The sequence below is a fragment of the Dama dama genome, chromosome 29 (assembly GCF_033118175.1).
Source record: "Dama dama isolate Ldn47 chromosome 29, ASM3311817v1, whole genome shotgun sequence".
Lineage (NCBI taxonomy): Eukaryota > Metazoa > Chordata > Mammalia > Artiodactyla > Cervidae > Dama > Dama dama.
The window spans coordinates 36,529,238-36,547,605 of NC_083709.1; the positions used below are offsets into that span (position 1 = coordinate 36,529,238).

An 18,368-nucleotide genomic window follows, 5' to 3' on the forward strand; every position below is an offset into this window, starting at 1 on the left:
TGATTTGCAGCCTGAAGTATTTTGAAAAATACTCAAATAATATGGAGAGTATGACTGTGTGTATATTTGTATTATTATAGGAAAGTTTAAAAAGCAATCAGTGGGCTTTGCATATTTCTGGTAATTGACTTCTACAACATAGACCAGACCCTTTATTCTCTGTAGTTTTCCAGTAGTTACTTTATCCACTGATCTTCATGTGTTTCTCCACGAACATAACTTATTCTGAGGGTCCAGTTTCTTTTTTTCTATCCTGACGCACCTGTAAATGTTCCAATGATAATATTCTAACTTTTTCTAAGGTAGTGTACTTACTGCTTGTTGAATGCTTACAGCATTTCTCTGAAGTAACAGGATTATAATATTAGTTTTGTCCTGAGATCGCAATCCCTTGAAAGGTATGATGTCATATAACTACAAGGGATGTAGCCAGGTCCTGGGTGCAGGTATTGCAACACCTACTTTGGACTCTTCACCAGCTATATTGTTAAACTTGACCTGAAATTCACATATTTGATGCCTCTTGTCAGGATTTTCTTGAAGGACTATAGGGTCTTTCAAAAAAAAAAGTCTTTCAAAGCTCATGCCTCAAATTCATGCTTGATTCACAGCAAGCCAGGCTTCACAGTTTCTTGCATAAATTTGGGAAAATTTTCTACGAGTTTGCTTAGCCTGGTAGAATGACCTCTTGATGGAATTTTATAATTTGAAATGTTAAACACAGAATAAAAATGGGGAGACTTTGCTTTCTGAAGAAGCTATTAACCTGTTAATGAAAAATTAGTTGAAAACTAGTAGTTAATAATTGCCATTTTTGTAACATGAAAAGGTTGTTTTGAACACATATTCCCTCATGTGTTTTGTTAAACATTGTAAATGTATCTAAATTTGATAAGCTTTAATGCATTTGTATTGAATACAATGTGTTTAAATGTCTGGATAAGGGATGTGTTTGGAATGATGGTTGGAGCTTTATAAAGGTGGGGAAGGATATGAGAATATTCAATCTGTTTTTGAATATTTGCTCTCCTGATTTCATGTAGCATAACCAACGCACTTATTTTACTTGCAAGTATTACACTTGGTTTCTGTAGTCTGTTGATATAGTGTTCTTTTTTTTTTTTTTCCCCTTGACTTTCTTAACCAGAAATGTGGTTTGGCAAAGTTAAGGACATAAGTGTATCACATAATTCCGTGGCCTCTGTTTTTTATGGAAAGGATGCCTATATTGTTGCTTTAATTAATAATTACTAGAAGCAGTATATTGGAAATGGATTCATTTATCTGTACAAACTGGTCTTTCTTTAAAAACAGAAATACCTTTAGACTGTCACTAGCAGGGGCAAAATAGAATTCACCTTTTATATTTTTACCCCTGCCTTTTAACATGTGATGCCCTGGGCCTCAGTTTTGTTGTTGCTATTACAGGGAAATAAATAATTTTGATACATAATTAAATAAGAAACTCTTAACAGATAAAGGTAATAGAGAAGTGAATACAGTAATAACATTCAACAATGATGCACTGAGATTGTAATGACTTCTTACAACTTGAAATCAATCTTGAAATATATGTTAGACCTATGAATAAAAAATAAATAGGCCACAGGGTGAACTTTTGTTTTCTAGATGTTTATAGTTTAAGCTAATACTAAAATTAGTGTTAGAGTAAAATGGTCATGATTTGCTCCAATATTAACAGTATTTCCGTGAATATGAATTTTCATTATTTCTGTTACTTGAAGTAAAAATGTGTTTTTGATGAAATGTCTTCTGAAATGTCATCTCAGAGTATTTTCCTAACTTCTGTTTTTATAAAAATACGTACAGTATTTTTTTCCATAACTTCAAAAACTTTTCAAGTTAGCTTTGAGGGAAGTTTTTCAAGGGAAAATTGCCTGTTACATACAACATGCTTTTCACACCTTCCTTTTCTTGTTTGAGCTTATTAAACCTCATACTTTGTAAATATCTTATACTTTCATGTCAATAATAACTGGATCATTATCCTTAGGTTACATTGCCATTCTAGACATCATTAATGTCTGGCTATTTTTAACTTTTGAAATTGATATTATCATTGTATTTAGATATTAAATTCCCTACTGAGAATCATAAATAGTATCCAGTGGTCTTAGATGGGGAAATTTATGGGAATTTAAAATAGAATCAATTTTATTTATTTAAAATAAATAGAGAAGGAGAAATATTTAAAAATTGTATTTTCTCATTCTTTTCAGAGTTTACTTACCATTGTTTGGCATATTTCAATAAATAAAATAGTTCATTCTTCTTTTTCTTTTAAAGAGTATCTTTTTCTGGGAGTATATTTTATGAGTATAGTATGGTGCCATGTGTAACAATGTACCCTGCATTTAAGGGTTTCTAATGTAATTAGAGACATACTTCAGAAGTGCAGGTGAGAACCTAAATGTGGAGAATTGATGCATTGGAAAGATCCTTGTTATATTAAGATTTTTGACTTCTTAGTTTATTAACATTTCTTAAGTCTTAACATTGTTAAGGTTGGCATGGTCACGAGAATAACCTACTTTTTAAAAATACAAAATTAATTGGTTCTCTTCTTACTTCCAAGTTTTTGTTTTATACAATAGTCAGTAGAACTAGAGTTGCTGTCAGTTCTTAAAAGTACTGTTGATGGGTTTCATTTGAGTCGATTTAGAAACAACTTTGATGATGAAACATTTGCATATGTGTTTATTTTTAATATTTTCATCCACATGCACTTGGTTTCATTTGAGATAGGAAATGGAAATAACAAGACGCTCTTAGAAAATCTTGTTTCTGTAGACGACTCAACCTTGCCAGAAACCACGAGGCAGTGGAAATATCACGAGAAAGCTTGTTCCTACAAGACTCCCAGACTGATTACCAGACCAAAGAAGTTCCCAGAAATTTAGCTTCAAGCAATCACTTAAAACTTAGGAAGCAAATCCAGTCTTGCTCAGAGTCACCCACTGCTAATTATAGTAACTTTTAATGTCCCAGTCTAGTGTGAAAATCAGTGTAAATAAGTCAGTATATGATTTTTACATGTTCCCTCCATAATATATTCTTGGTAGACACTTAAGATCTGTGTATTTCACTTTATGTAAATTATACCACAACATCCCTAACACTTTGAACCTATGTATTTTTTTTCCTTTACCTGATAAATGTTGTTCACCTTTGGTGTAACAAATAACTGTTTTTTTCTTTGCTCTTGTACCATTTGTTTCTTAAAATTTCTAGCAGCTAGGAAACTCTCCTGCCTGTTCCATTCTGCATGTGTGTTAGATGCTTAATTGCTTGTAGAAGTCTTCAAAATGCATGAGGCAACTTCCCTTTTTAAAAAGCTTCTATGTGTTTTATGTGTGTGTGTGTGTAAGTGTATATTGTGTTTTGGGTAATAGTGTATGTTTTATGAATGTATATAAGTATGTGTGTATGTATTTTGGGTAACCATAGAAATCTAGTTATGACTTTGAACACTTGAAATTAGTGTGACAGAGCCCAAGTTTATTGGGTATGTTGTGATTTAAATCACACCCTGGGTTATTTTGGGGGGTTAGAGTCATCCATTTAACACAGGCTGGTCTTCCCCGGCAGGGGCTTGCCCCAGCACGTCCTGGGCGGATGGCTTTGATATCAGGTGAAGATCACAACTGTAACTGCTGTGTTTATACTATGAGAGCTTGCTGAGGCTCTCCCTGCATCTCTCCCGTAATTGCAGCTTCATTTTAGGCCTGAATACATGGACACTAAAGAGCACTTTCCTTTTAAAGATCGCTTGTCCGTTAGGCACCTTAAGAAGCTTATTCTTTTGCGTCATTTTCTGTAAGAGTTCATACAAAGGCTTGGTGCTGAGTAATTTTGAACACGAAGTTAACTCTATGGCCTTTCATGTGCCTAATGAAAGCCATAAGGGTATGATAAGGAAAAAAAAAAATGGAGAAAAAAATTTGCTCCTTTCTAGACAGCCAGAAGAAAAAAAGTCAGAGCAGTTGTCTTTGAACCAGAGAAGGATTTATTCTTAAGGCCCTCCAACCTGTTTTTCCCATTAGCTAGGAAAGCAGCGCTGGGGCTTTTAAATTAAAAAAAAAAAAAAAATTATCATGAAATAATTATAGAACAAATGATTTAAGATTGTATCCAGATTTTGCATCAACACCCTTTAGTTGACTAATTAAATAAAGGCTGTAGCTTCAAATAACATCCCACCTGTTTGGCTTGTGTGAGGATCTGGCATGACAGAATTGCAGTAGCTTGGCTAAAAAAAAGAAAGAAAAAGCAAAGTAACCCAGAAACCCTTCATTTCCCTTTAGCTATTTTTTGGGTATTCTTTGGAATTGGAATCTATTACTGCATTCTTCTTTCAGCCGTGCTTCCTAGAAGCATATAGACATGTATTTTAGACATTAGACTAAAGAAAACTTCATCTAAAACATGCCCTTTCCTGAACAGTAAACCACAACTGGTCAGACATCCTTGTTTTTTGTCTTAGTAGCTTTTTTTCTCTGTAGATACTTCTGCTGTGTTACGATTTTTATGACCAGCTTGCCAATATAATTTCAAGTTTTAATTTGTCTTTGGGTGTGCTGGTTCGCTTATCCTAACAGACTCCATATTCTGAAATTCTGGAGTGGTCCAAGGAACATTCTTAAGATTATTTTGCTATTTCCTTTGTGTAAATTTTGAGTATCCTTTCATCTTAAGTTTAAATTGCTCCCAGTCTCTCAATATTAAAAAAAAAAAAAAACAACAAAAACTAACCACGACCTTACAATGTGTCTCTTTTTTGCTCTTCTCCTCACTTGATGGAAATCCTTTTGTTTCTTTTGCTTTCTTTCACCCGCAGTCCCTTACCCCTTGTCACGTAGAGTGTATGAAGTTTCATTAATGATCTTTTAAATGAGCACTTTTGCTTTCTCCCCTGTATTGAATAAACCTATCTTTGAAACAAGGTTATGGCACTTAGGCAACCATTTCTAAAAAAGTCCTATGACCTATCTGTTCAGTTTCTTTATTATATAATTTTGTCCAAAAATATATTTAGCTTGTTGGAGTCTCTAATGAGAGTTGGCTAAGAACTTAGGTAGTAGAATTGTTCTTCTCACTTTGAAATATGTAACTTCAAATTGTATCTTGTGCATAAACACAAAAACCTGCAGTATGCATTCAGACTCTGACCTAGTCACTAATTTTTTTAACTGTTCTCAGTAAAACTGTATAGTCTCACAACATTTTAACATAGAGACTGTGCTTATTAAAATAAAATGCATGCTTTATCTAAGTATGTAAAGATATTATAAAATATTAAACTAGTTAGAGCTTGTGGCACATTGGCTAATCAGTTTTACATGATAGTGACCAAGGGGAAAAAAGGCATGAAATTGTAAAGCAAATAAACAAAATTAATTAGTAACTTCCACAAAAAAAGTATGTTTATGCAAGAGCATTGTTACCTACCAATGTTTAAGATAATTTCTGGATCAAGATAATTTATGGTGGAGCCTTTCAAGGAGCCCAATTATCTTGTAACTAATACAACATGGGATAAAATTAGTCCCTTTTTAACTACAGTGAGAAAATTCAAGAGCCTTGGCTTCATAGACTAAATATCTGAGTAGACAAATTGCTGAAAGAGTGCAGCAGAATAAGAGAAATTGCTACAGATACTCCAAGTTACAGTGTTTGTTATTAAACACTGGTCACTGTGAAAATATGGTTTCCATATGGGATATGCTATATGTAATTTATACAGACCACGCTAGTAATCGAGACTCAACCAAGTTGGCACTGAATCCAAACTATTGATATAATGGAATATGTAAGGAAATTGCTGGTATATTTTGGGGTTGACTTGAAAAGAAAAGACCTTTATTAGTGTGTTTCCCCCCTTGTGTAGTTTATGCCACTGCTGGAGGCAGATTCTTGGACTCAACCTTGGTGTTTAAGAATGAAATAATTGAAAGTTTACATATAGGATAATTTTGGTAACTAAGTGGCAATAATCCTCAAGTTAGATTTTTTTTGAGTGCACTACTTTTAACACTATAATCATATTTAGTTTACCTATTTATCACTAGGTAGATACTCATATTTCATGAGACTAATTATAACAACTGTCTTTGGAGAAAATTGGGAAAATAATAGCTGATGATACCCTTAAATAAAAATGTTTTAAGTAGGGGAGACTAGTGGAGGAATAGCCATACATTGACATTTCCAGAAAAGAAAGGTGCTATTTTTGTCATGTACTTAAGTCTGTTCCATGTGCATGGTGGATAAGTTGGAAGTGGAGAGTATAATTTATATAAATAGTTCTAGGAAGTTCAAAAGCCAAGATGAGTAGAGGAGTCCTGTTGTGGAACAAACTCTGTTTAGGGGAGAAATCTAATTAGAAATCACCTATGTTTATGTAAGCATGATGAGAGAAAAATTGGGTAGCATACTTTAATAAATAGTAATAGTACATTTATGTGGGTTGTGACACTTTATTCTCTGCCTAATCGCTTACAAGCAGGCCTAAGTTTTGCATGTGATTTAAAAAAAAAAAAAAAAAGCAAACAGTTTTATTATATTGCCCCCCATGGAAATTCTGACTTTGGAATACATCTTGGGTAATTCAGAACAGATTAAATGAAGACTTCTCTTTTAAATCTTGATATTAGGTGTTTTCTTTGTTTTATGGTTCTTGTTACAGGCATCACCCAAACATCCTTCAGTTTGCAAACTGGTATGTACTTGGATTTGTGTAGATATATTATTGTGATGGTGTTATGATATACCATGTTTCAAAATACTTCAGTAATTATTAGGCTGTTAAGAACAATGAAGATGGAAAATATCCCAGAAAATAGTGATATCATATAAAACTATTGAATACTTTTAGTTGGTAACAAACAATGAATATATTGGAGTGGAAATAATTGTGAAGTAGAGCTGCTGCTGCTGCTGCTGCTGCTAAGTCGCTTCAGTTGTGTCTGACTCTGTGCGACCCCATAGACGGCAGCCCACCAGGCTCCCCCGTCCCTGGGATTCTCCAGGCAAGAACACTGGAGTGGGTTGCCATTTCCTTCTCTAGTGCATGAAAGTGAAAAGTGAAAGTGAAGTCGCTCAGTTGTGTCCGACTCTTCATGACCCCATGGACTACAGCACTACAAAAAATGTTGTTTGATGTAGTTGGAGATAGAACTTTTATAGTTAGAAATTATTTTTTGAGGTTCTTCTTGAGTAGAAAAGAAAGTGAGATTTTAGTTAGGCTTCAGAATAGCCAGAATGAAACAGTATAATAGAGTTTGATCTGTTGTCTTCCTAGTTAAGGCTCACTAATACTTTCATATATGCCCTTGTTCATCCCTGCACTGGAACAGAACCTAGTTTTCTACCTTTGTTCTTTGATACAGGGCCCTCGTACTTCGGTAAATAGAGAGCTGTACCTTCTCAGACATCCAAACAATGGCAGTAATCTATAACTGCTATTCGTTATGTTGCAGAGGCAAATTGCGCAGAAAATTAGGGATAATTTTAAAAAGATGAAATACAGGTGGCTCATCTAAAACAGACTCCAATTAAAGCCACATTGTATTGAATAGAGCCTGCTTTAGATAGACTCCTCTTCATGCTAAATACGAATGAAGCAACCATTTTAGATATAATAGCTGGTATCTGGATTTTAATATGATCAGTTCTCATGCTTCAGGGCCCAGATAGGACCAGCTGGGATTAAGAAACCTGCCCTGCTATAAAACTCGATTATATTGTTTTCCCCAAGGATATTACATTAGGAATTATTGAGAAAGTGGCTTTTATGGGGTATAGACTTTTGCATAAAAGTTGGTGCTGAAATTTGACTGGTATCACAATTTGCATCACAATGTTTTTTCTGATATTTTATGAATTAAATGCATGAAATTAGGCCCTGGGATTGTGTCTCAGCCAAAGATAGGGCAGCTGGTCCCCAATGTAACGGGCGAACAAAGATGTGCTGCTGCTGCTAAGTCACTTCAGTCGTGTCCGACTCTGTGCGACCCCATAGACGGCAGCCCACCAGGCTCCCCCATCCCTGGGATTCTCCAGGCGAGAACACTGGAGTGGGTTGCCATTTCCTTCTCCAATGCATGAAAGTGAAAAGTGAAAGTGAGGTCACTCAGTTGTATCCGACTCTTTGCGACTCCATGGACTACAGCCTACCGGGCTCCTCCATCCATGGGATTTTCCAGGCAAGGGTACTGGAGTGGGGTGCCATTGCCTTCTCCGAACAAAGGTGTGGTCTAGACCTAAGTGTACACTGTCTGTGTTGTGTATGTTGTGTTGTGGTTTATGCCAAGTATTATACCTATTAACCTTAGCAAGAGAGTAAATTTCCCAAGGTTTGGTTGGCCCAATATGCTAACATCTGCCATTAGTAGCGACTTGACAAATTGTTCTCTTTAATTATGATTTTATCAGTTTGGCTGAATGAGATCAGCAAAATGATTTGGGAATATTGTGCTTTTACATATGCAGATTATTTATTTATTTTTGCTACATTAGTCCTTCTTGTCTTTCAGCCTCTGAAAGACATAGAGGGCCATGACAGTTTTATTTATTTCTTTTTCTTTTCAAGAAATTATTAGTGAATGAGGTATCTAGGGAAATGAATTGCTTGAGAGACAAGAAGCAGGGCTGTTTATTCCAGAGTTTCCGGTGCCTGAAACAGTGCCTGGCACATGCAAAATGTTGCTTTATTGAAGTCTCCCTCCTGCAAGATGACAGAGTTAGGTCTGACTCATGGGGAATGGCGCTAGGAGCTGCAGCGGTTCTCACTGTTTGTTTAGAAGATGGGAACTCAGAAGCTCTTCAAAGGGACAGACAAGATCTGCTGTGGTTGGACCCTGCCGCCTTGTTCCGCCGCCACTCTTGCCTGTTCATGCCTCAGTCTTCCTGCCCCAGCAGCACAGATCAGCTTGGCCTTCTCTGATCCTGTGCTATTTCTCATTGTCCAGCTTTCCCCTACATTGACCCTCTTTCTTCCCTTTTCTCATCCTTCATGGCTGGCTGCTAAACTTGTTTATAATTCTGTTTTCACCTTGTATTGGCATATGGTTGATTTACAGTGCTCTGTGAGCTTCAGGTGTACATGAAGTGATTCAGTTATACGTATACATATATTCACTCTTTCTCATATTCTTTTCCCATGTAGGTTAATACAGAATATTGAATACCGTTTCCTGTGCTATACAGTCGGTCGTTGTTGCTTATCTGTTTTATGTATAATAGTGTGTATGTATAGGTAAATCCCAGAATCCTCATTTATCCCCTTGGTAACCAGAACTTTGTTTTGAAGCCTGTGACTCTATTTCTGTTTTGTAAATCAGTTCATTTGTATCATTTTTTTAGATTCCACTTAAAAGTGATATCATGTGATATTTATCTTTCTCTGCCTGACTTCACTTAATGTGATAATCTCTAGGTCTATCCATGTTGCTGCAAATGACATTGTTTCATTGTTTTTTATGGCTAGTACTCCACATCATTATCCATTCTTGTGTTGATGGACATTTAGTTTGCTTCCACAACTTATTTACTATAAACAGTGCTTCAGTAAACGTTGGGGTGCATGTATGTTTTCAGGTTACAGTTTTCTACTTTTTTCCTGAAGTCTTCTCAAAACCCCAGTGAGTGAGTGCCACTCTTCTCGTTCCTAAAGTGTTCACTGTGGATTTCTGCTACTCGTCTATACAGTATGTTGAAATCTTTTATATTTTCTCCTGAAGTAGGCCTTTTCTGACATCAAGAAATTTTTAGCAGCCTTTTGTTCCAACCTGAACATGGACACAACGCTCAGCCATGATCATTGGTCAATACTTGCCAAGCGAGTGTCCATGCCAGCCCTCTCAGAATTCAGAGAATGAATGAAAAACTTGGAATGTGTCTTTAACAATAAATCCAGTTACTGGGTTTGGTTCTAAGTCCTTTATTATAAGAGTACTGTTGTTAATCTAGTTATTTCTGCCATGTTTAAACCTGGGTAAGCATATTTTACAGATCTGTTCTGTTGAGTTCATCCCGTTACAGTATCACACATAACCAAGGGCCCTGGATTGTGTTCTGTGAGAGCTGCAACCATGTATGGAAAGAATGGCGTTTCAGGGGTGGGTGGGCATGGACTTCCATTTTATGGGAGTACTTTGGCAATTACAAGTGCCATTGAGAAATAGTATTCTGATTAGAAAGGTGAAGATTTAGATCTAGGTTTATTAATTTTATAAGTTTGAGTTAACAAAGGCTAGGTTGTAGCTTACCTTCTGAGAGTACACTTTTCAGAAATTGGGGAAAGGCATAAGTAAATTCTGGAGAATGAAATGGCAACCCACTCCAGTGTTCTTACCTGGGAAATCCCAAGGACAGAGCAGCCTGGCGGTCCACAGTCCATGGGGTTGAAAAAGAGCTGGACATGGTGTAGCAACTAAACAAACATAAGTAAATTCAATACTAGTCTTCCTGTTTTACAAAAAAAGAAAAAATAGAGAAACAAATTTTAAATGTAGTTTTTAAAAGAATTAAAGTAATTCAATTTTTTGTTTTTGAGAAAAGCTCAACATTTTTCATAATACTTAAGCTTTGTAGTATAATTACTAGTCAAGACTAGAAATCTAGTTACTAGAGTTCTTAAAAATCAAATTTATCACACGGGGGGAACCCCTGTAAACTTACTTTTTTCACGTGTAATTTATATATGCTAAATAAAATTTAGGAAATGGAACTTAACTATTAATAAAACCATTTGCTTTACCAATGGTACTGTCCACAGAGGTGTTAATAATTTTAGAATATTTTCTTACCTCTTCTTTTTCTTGTGTTCATTTCAAAAATAAAAATAGGGTTATCCTGTGTGTACTGCTTCATAAACTGCATTTTTGATTATTAGTCTATTGTAATTTTCCAGCTGTGAAATTAATTACTGTGGTTTTTAATGATTTTTTAGTAGTTTTGCCATAATTTGGGTTGAACTGTATCAGTTCTTTCTTCACTCTGTAATTTCATAATCCAGTTTTGGTTAGAGAATGTTCTTTATTTGATATGGACTAAGTGCTGCAGACTTGTTATTATTTTTTATTTAAATACTGTGCCTTATTTATCAGTATATTATTTTTCAAATCCATGTTTTAGTGAACATTTGAAGTCTTATTCTTTGTACTTGACTCTAAGTCTGTCATTTGCTCTTTCCGCTGTGCTGTCAGTGGTCTCAGCCCTGTCCCATCTGCCTGACTTGGTCCAACCACAGGGATGGACGTGACTTCAGGACTGACCCCAAGCACTTGCCTTTGACCAGCCCAACCCTGAACGCACCCAAACACTCACAGCAAAATTCACTTAGGAAGCATTCAAACCACGAGAGTCAAGGTTTCCTGTGTTCATGGAGTGAATCTTCTGGCCCTTCTTTAGGTATCATATTGATAATAGCTTCATTAAAAAAAAATGATCATAGAACTGTGGTAGAAACAGAAAAGGCTTGTGAATATGACTTTGGGGTGAGGTTTTTGCTGAATGAAGCATCTTGACAACATAAGCCATTAGAGCAATGTGTTTGGCTAAATTAAGCAATAAAGGGAAATATCAAAGGCAGACCTTCCCTGTTAGTCCTTACATGTGACTTCCTTATATTTAAAATGCTTTTCCAAACAAAAAGTAATTTCACTATTTTTTCCCCCTGATTGAGACTTTGGCAAAGCCAAGAATGACAACTCTTAAGTCTTTTTCTCAGAGAAAACCTGATGAGATGGTTCTTAGACACTGCATAAAAGCCACTGTTCACTTAATAATGTTCGTAAAATTTTATTAGCTATTGCCTTCACATGCTCTAAAGGTTAAAAAAAAAATCCTACCATTTCCACTTACATTTTGGACTAATGCTGCTGGACTTTCTTTCCCTTTAACAGTAATGTTTATCCATTTGAATGTTGTTTCACAGAAAGGAAAAGTGCGTTTGTGTAAAAATATCTGGGGCTTGCCAGGGAATTTTTTTTCAGAATGCTCTGTGGTTACAAACGAAGCTTATTGTTGTATAAACGGCAGGTTTGAATTTTTGTAGTAGCTCGTGGCATGAGTTGATTATCTGCGAATTGTCCGATGTGTGTGTTTCGTGTGGGTTTGTTCTTGAGCCCGTCTGTCCTACGCTGATCTGGGGCAGTTCCTGTCTCTCTCACCTCCCGTTCTTAGATCCATGGATAGACGCAATCTTTAGTCTAAGGCAGGTCCCCAAAGAGGCACATGGGTGGGTGGATGTGGGAAAGAGACGCATTCCTTTTATCATCCTCTGGAGGCATTCCACTTGACACAGTGACAACACTTTTGAAAAAGCTGAAGTTCTTTGAATTTGTGGGTCTTCTCTCTACCTCTGAATTTCCCAAAACTTTCTCCAGACAAGATGGCTGGCACATCCTGAGGACAGAGCAGAGAGACAAAGCCGCCCTGAGAAGGCAGACACACTTCTATTGCTTGTGGTTTTTTTAGTGCAGCTGCTTTCAGATGGGCCGGCTTGTTCTATGCTGGTTCCACTGCCAGAGCGAGACTGTCACACAGCTGGTAGTACTTACTGTACTTGCGGGAAAGTATGTGATTCATTAGTTGGAACCGTATGTTTTTCACCAGTTCTGGTCATGTTTTTGTTAGGATGTGGTAAAAACATAAGCAGGGGGTGAAGGGACAATGGAAACATGTGACTTGTTAAGCATTGGCCCCAACCCATTATTAGCTAAATTGTACACCATAAAATGTCCTCTGTACCTCATAAGACAAATGACTTAATTTTTTCTTCCTCAGTTGAGGTCATTTAGTCCTAAGTAGTAAAAATTATCAACACGGAGCTCTTTTGCTCTTTTTCTTTTCTGTAAAGTATGATGATCCGTTTAAACCCCAAATTACAATACGAAGAGAAGTCATGCAAGTAAAAGACATTCATTTGCAGAAAAATACCCATGACGGGTGAAGAGCTTTAACTGGAGTGAACTCCTGCTACCGATAAAATATGAGTGTGGTATTCCAGCTAAGAGGAACCACTCCGAGTACAGCAGGGTGTGAGGAGAACAATTGATGGAGTTCCTTTGTCTACTTGTGATCAGGCAGGCTGCAGTTGACTGGCTGGCTGGACATGGGGCTCTTTTGGTGTCATTAATGGGTTCACATCACAGTATCTGAAATGATCCGTGTTGTATCTTGCAGAACCATCGGTGTGAGCTGCATTGAACACCAGCCTATAATCAGGTAGTCTGTGAGCTTGTGAATATTGTGCAACTGCCCCATCCTGACCCTATTCTTTGGAAAATGAATGCCATCTCTGCTTGGCCTGTGTTCCCTTTCCATAGGTATTTCTTTTAATATTTGCTTTCCTCTCTTTTCTTTAAACACTAGGGATGCTTTTCCTGCGTTCCCACCCCCCATCACCTCCTGTGGAGATAGGTGACATTATTGCAGTCTCTCTGGGTAAACAAATTTTGGCAGATTACTCCTGTACCCTCAGACCGTTTCAAGCTGCTCCCATTTCCGAGAGTTTTGCACCGTTTATGCCTCAGCACTCACACTCTTGTAGTTGCTGGACTCTGCAGAATTAGAACCAGGGCTGTCTCTGACAATTAGCTCAGCTGGCTGCAGCGTAAATAAAGGAATGCGCTCAGGGGCTGTAGTCTGTGACGCGGTTTAACAGAGCGGAAAAAGGTGCATCTGTTCCATGCCTGGATCCAGTCGCCTCACTGTCACTGGGAACTTACCGACACGGAGACATGCCCGCGCTGTTTGGTAAACAAGCGGCAGGTATTAAATTAACCAGGCTGGGAGTGTGCAAAAGTGCTGCTCTATTAAAAGCCCTGCTCTCTCAGCTCACCGCCGGGTCACAAGCTAGAACATCTCCTCTTAAGATGTCTCATGGCCCCGCATACTTCAACACTCTGTCCTCACTTCCAGAGAGGACTCTTGACCTTTGGTCACCCGATGGAAACTTGCGGGTGCGCAGGAGAGAGGAAGAAGAAGGAAGGGTATATGTGTGCAGTTGGCAGGCTAAGTCAGGAGGCAGTGAACACCGAGCAACCTGGATCCAGGTTTTATTTTCAATCGCGCTGTGGAATCCAGGACCAAACTACAGCCAGGGTTTTGTTTTGGTTTGTTTTCCCTGCCTTTCTGCCTCACCCTCCTCCTGGCTCCTCCACTTGATTTGAGATCTGAAATAACGAGGAGATCACTGTATAATCAAGGTTGTTCTCTGTCCACCTGTGTTGGGTAGACAACAAACATCTTGTAATAAACTTGTACCTAATACAGCTGTACTTTTCTTTTTTGGCATTTATTTGCCTTTGCATTCAAGTTTTCTAATGGAAAAAAGAACCATGTTTTAAAAATTTTTTGCTTGCATTTAGCAATGTAGTGATTTTTAAAGTTTGGTTTTTTTCCAGCTTCAGGAATGCTGTGCAGAGAGTTCTCTATGTTGACATGTTGATATGTTCTTCGTATTCATGGTCTTCTCATCTTTCTCCAGCAATCTGCTTAGGTCTGTAGGCAACCCGGGTAATTTTCAGTCTACACATCTGTGCAGTAGAGACTCTTGTTTCGGAGATTTTCCCGTTCCCCTCCTGGTTGTGTTTCTTTTTAGGACCCCATCTAGCTCCTCATCCATTAGAAGATGATGTAATGCCAATGGGATCTAGCCCCACACAGCTTGAATTAAAATGATTCCAGTTGGTGATACTTGAATGTGAATGACCAGGACGCGTGATGCATTCAACACTGTATTTGAAGTGCTCACCTTGGAAATCCCTCTCCTGGTTGAACAGGCCCTTTGGTCCTCATTCTGGCTATCTCCAAGCCACACCTGCATTCCTGCTGTCCAGACCCATCTTTTATTGCTCTCTGTCTTTACAGAGTGAGGTCTGGGCAGAGGAGTGAGGTGCAGGCAGGGTGAGAGGGTGGGGAAGGAAGCATCCTTTCTTATTTCTGGCTCAGAAGAGGGGAGGGCTGGACAGGAAAGTGTCCCACTAACCAGAGAGTGGTGATGCCTCACAGTCTCTTTATCTTTGTAACATCTTTGCTGTATGAAGTTTAATAAGCCAGCTGTGCAGTTCTTTAAAAGCCAGTGGATTCCATTTTTCATTTGTTTCCACCCCCTTTGCTCTGAGCTTCCACTCCCTGTTTCCTTCTGCCTCCCCACCCCCTCCTTTATCTCAGGGGAGTTCCCTGAGTAGCAGGACTGAAAAAGAGCCGAGGTTTATGTTAGAAGAAATTAAGGTTAATGATCATTGGCTCATTTTCATATTCTGTGGGTGTGGATGGAGGAGTAATCAGTGCAGGTGGCCCTGCCAGTTGGGAGTTTTTCTTTGTCATCAAGAAAATAAGGAGAGCGCCGGGATTGAATTACCACAACTATTTCAGGACTAAACATATTTCATTTCCCGATCGGGTCTGGCTTAAGGACACAAAGCTGACATTAATTTTATCCAAAGAAAAGCACAGCAATTTTTTTCCCTTGTTTTATAATTTGACTGAATGCATAGGGTGGATGCATGTTCAAATTTAATTCTAGTATAATCTTACAAATAATACTCTGAAAAGCAGAGGGGTTTTGATTCAGTTTGACAGTTTATGTTTCTGTGCCCAATTACCACTTAGTTATTGAATGTTAAAGAGCTGCTTTCTAAACTGTGCGCTCAGACTGCACCAATTGGCTTCCCAGCTGCCTGCTATTACATGTGAGGTGCGCCCTGCTCACTTTTTAAAGGATGTACACATTGAAAGGAGTTATGTTTAGCTAGCAAAGGAAGTGGGGGATTTGGTTAGGAAGTGCTTGCTGGCCTTGAAAAACTATCTTATGTGCAGTCTAATTTCAGCCACATAAAGATCTTTCTTTAGAGAAATATTTGTTGGATTTAAAGAAAAAACTTAAATGCCCAGATAAACTGGGGGAAATAACCGTGACTTTAAGAAAACAAAGTGTAGTTTCTATTTGGAATACTTGGAACCATCCCTTCAAGTTTTTGTTTTTAATGCCACGAATGTAGCTTTGTACCCATGAGGGATTCAGGGCATGGAAAAGGAGGACTGAAAAGTTGACCAGGGACAATAGAAGCCATTGAGGAAGAGTGTCCACATGAGCCATGCATGGTAGGTTTTGGCTTTCTTAGCAGAATGCAGCTTGAGTGACCTGATTTGCTTTTACAGCGCAAGGTTTATTTGGCTGTGACAGTGAGTGTAATATTAATGACACTAATGTAAAATTAACTTTTATGTTGCGTGAGCACTTTTTCTTGCCTCTCTCTTTAAAATGACAAGTATTTTTTTGTGTGCCTGTGTTGCCACAGTGAGCATTTATATAACCCCGTAAGTCACAAAAAGTTTGGGACAGTCAGGTCACTCTGCTAGCGTATGTCAGGCAAGTACAAGTAAAGGTGAGTTTTGGTTTTGATAGCCCTGTGGTATGAGGCTCCATGCAGCTGAATACTCATTGTGTGCCCATTAATATGAATACTTCGTCTGGATTATTAATAACACATGAAGAGACCATTCCCAAACATTCACAGGGCAAGAATGTTTGAGTGGTTTCTGAAAGTTTTTTTGCTGTGAAGGAATAAGATTATTTCTTTCTAACAAGGCAGTTAAGAGTTATAACTCGGGGCATTGTAAACTGTTTTTAAAAAAATTTGGTGTATCTTATGAAATTGCTAGGTAAGACTCATCCAACTTAATATTGAATGAAATGATCATTGGAAATCCATATGATTTCCAAATTGAATGTTTAAGCAAATCATGCTGTATATTTGTTTTAAGAAGCATTGAACAAAAGTACATACAGAAACACTAAGTAATCCATTTTTATAAGGTAACACCCCATCCTGTTTCTTGCTTTGCTTTTCACTGAATCCTTTTCACCTTGCCTGTTACTGACAGAGCTCAAAACTGGACTTACTTTGAATTTCTCAAAGCTTCTGGTAAGAACCATTCACACTTTGACCCATGTACATCTGGTTTTAGCCAAGCAGAGGGAACCTGTAAATTAATCCCACCCCAATTTAATGTTTATCTGTTATACATTAAGAACAATGCTAAAACCAAATAATTTAATGTTTTGCTTGCATATAAGTTAGATTCTTAGTATCAGCTATAGTTCAGACTGTAACGCTGGCTATGTGTCCGCTGAAGTGCTGTGCAGAGCCTGGTGGCTTAAGCCATTTGAATGGCTTTGTCTCCAGGCTCCTCAGCTTTCACCTATCTGCCAGTGCTCTTTACTTTGATCTTGGATGTCTTTCAGAAGGTCCCACATTCCATGCTTTCCTCCCACTGGAGGCATAGAGTATGGCAGAATTCATTTGTAGCTCTTTTCTCACTTATGTTTGAATTTTAAACTCATCATGCCAAGAAGTAACTCAATCTGGTACAGTCTTCTGACTCCTAGTTCCTGACTCCTGAGTCCTGTAAGTTACACTTTCCATTTCTTGTGGCTGACCTGACTTTTCTTTCTATCTCACCCAATGGAATATATCCATAAATGCGGGCTGTGTGCGTGTAGGTGTATTTTACACACACACAGTCACATACTCTAGCATGGTGTTGAGTATGCCAGGATGTAGAGTTTAGTTTCACCATCATTTGGGTTAAAAATACATGTATTAAACAGATACTGGATTTCTGTCCTGCATTTAATCTCTTCCTGTTTTCCATTTCCTTTCTCCACTCCAGGCAGCACACTGATCAAATTCTCAACTTAATCTGTAAAATAAAATGTTTGTTCCTATCAAGGAACTTAAAGTCCTCCATCGTTCCTTAATAGGGAGTAAATAATAGTGTGTAATTAAGTATTTAAAGTGTCACCTGAATTGTTGTTCTTTAGATACTTCATCCTTAGCCCTGTTACGGTCACTTAGCACAAACAGTACAACTTGTGGGAACAGCAGGCTCCTAAAAATATCCTCTCTGGGCCTGGCCACCCAAGAGCTGTATGAGGAGGTGTTTCAGGAATTATCACAAAGTTAGGCATAACTGATGGAACCTGTGCAACTCTTGCACCAAAAATTGTGCCTCCAAGAGGGATCAAATGCACATTATAATGGAAGATACACTCCCTCTGATTAAGTGAAGAAATCACTAAAGCTTTTCTGAGGTTTCTGTAAAGGATGTCTGCCTTAGTAGCCTACTTACCAAATGAATTGCAGTCAGATGTACCCATGACATTGAGCTTGAAATCCTAAAACAAGCCACTCACTTCTCTGCTTTATAAACCCATATTCATCCAGGGCCTACGCATTCTTTATTTTATATATCATGGTGTGTTGTTAGTCACTGATGGAATTCATATGATGAATAAATTTTACATTAATAAGTTAATACATTAAAACAGTCTA

At 37.7% G+C, this 18,368-nt stretch overlaps 1 protein-coding gene across 12 annotated transcripts in view; it reads left to right on the forward strand.

Moving 5' to 3' along the window:
* Window positions 1-18,368, forward strand: part of BNC2 (basonuclin zinc finger protein 2) — a 463,421-nt gene that overhangs the window by 238,709 nt on the left and 206,344 nt on the right. The window lies entirely within an intron of this gene.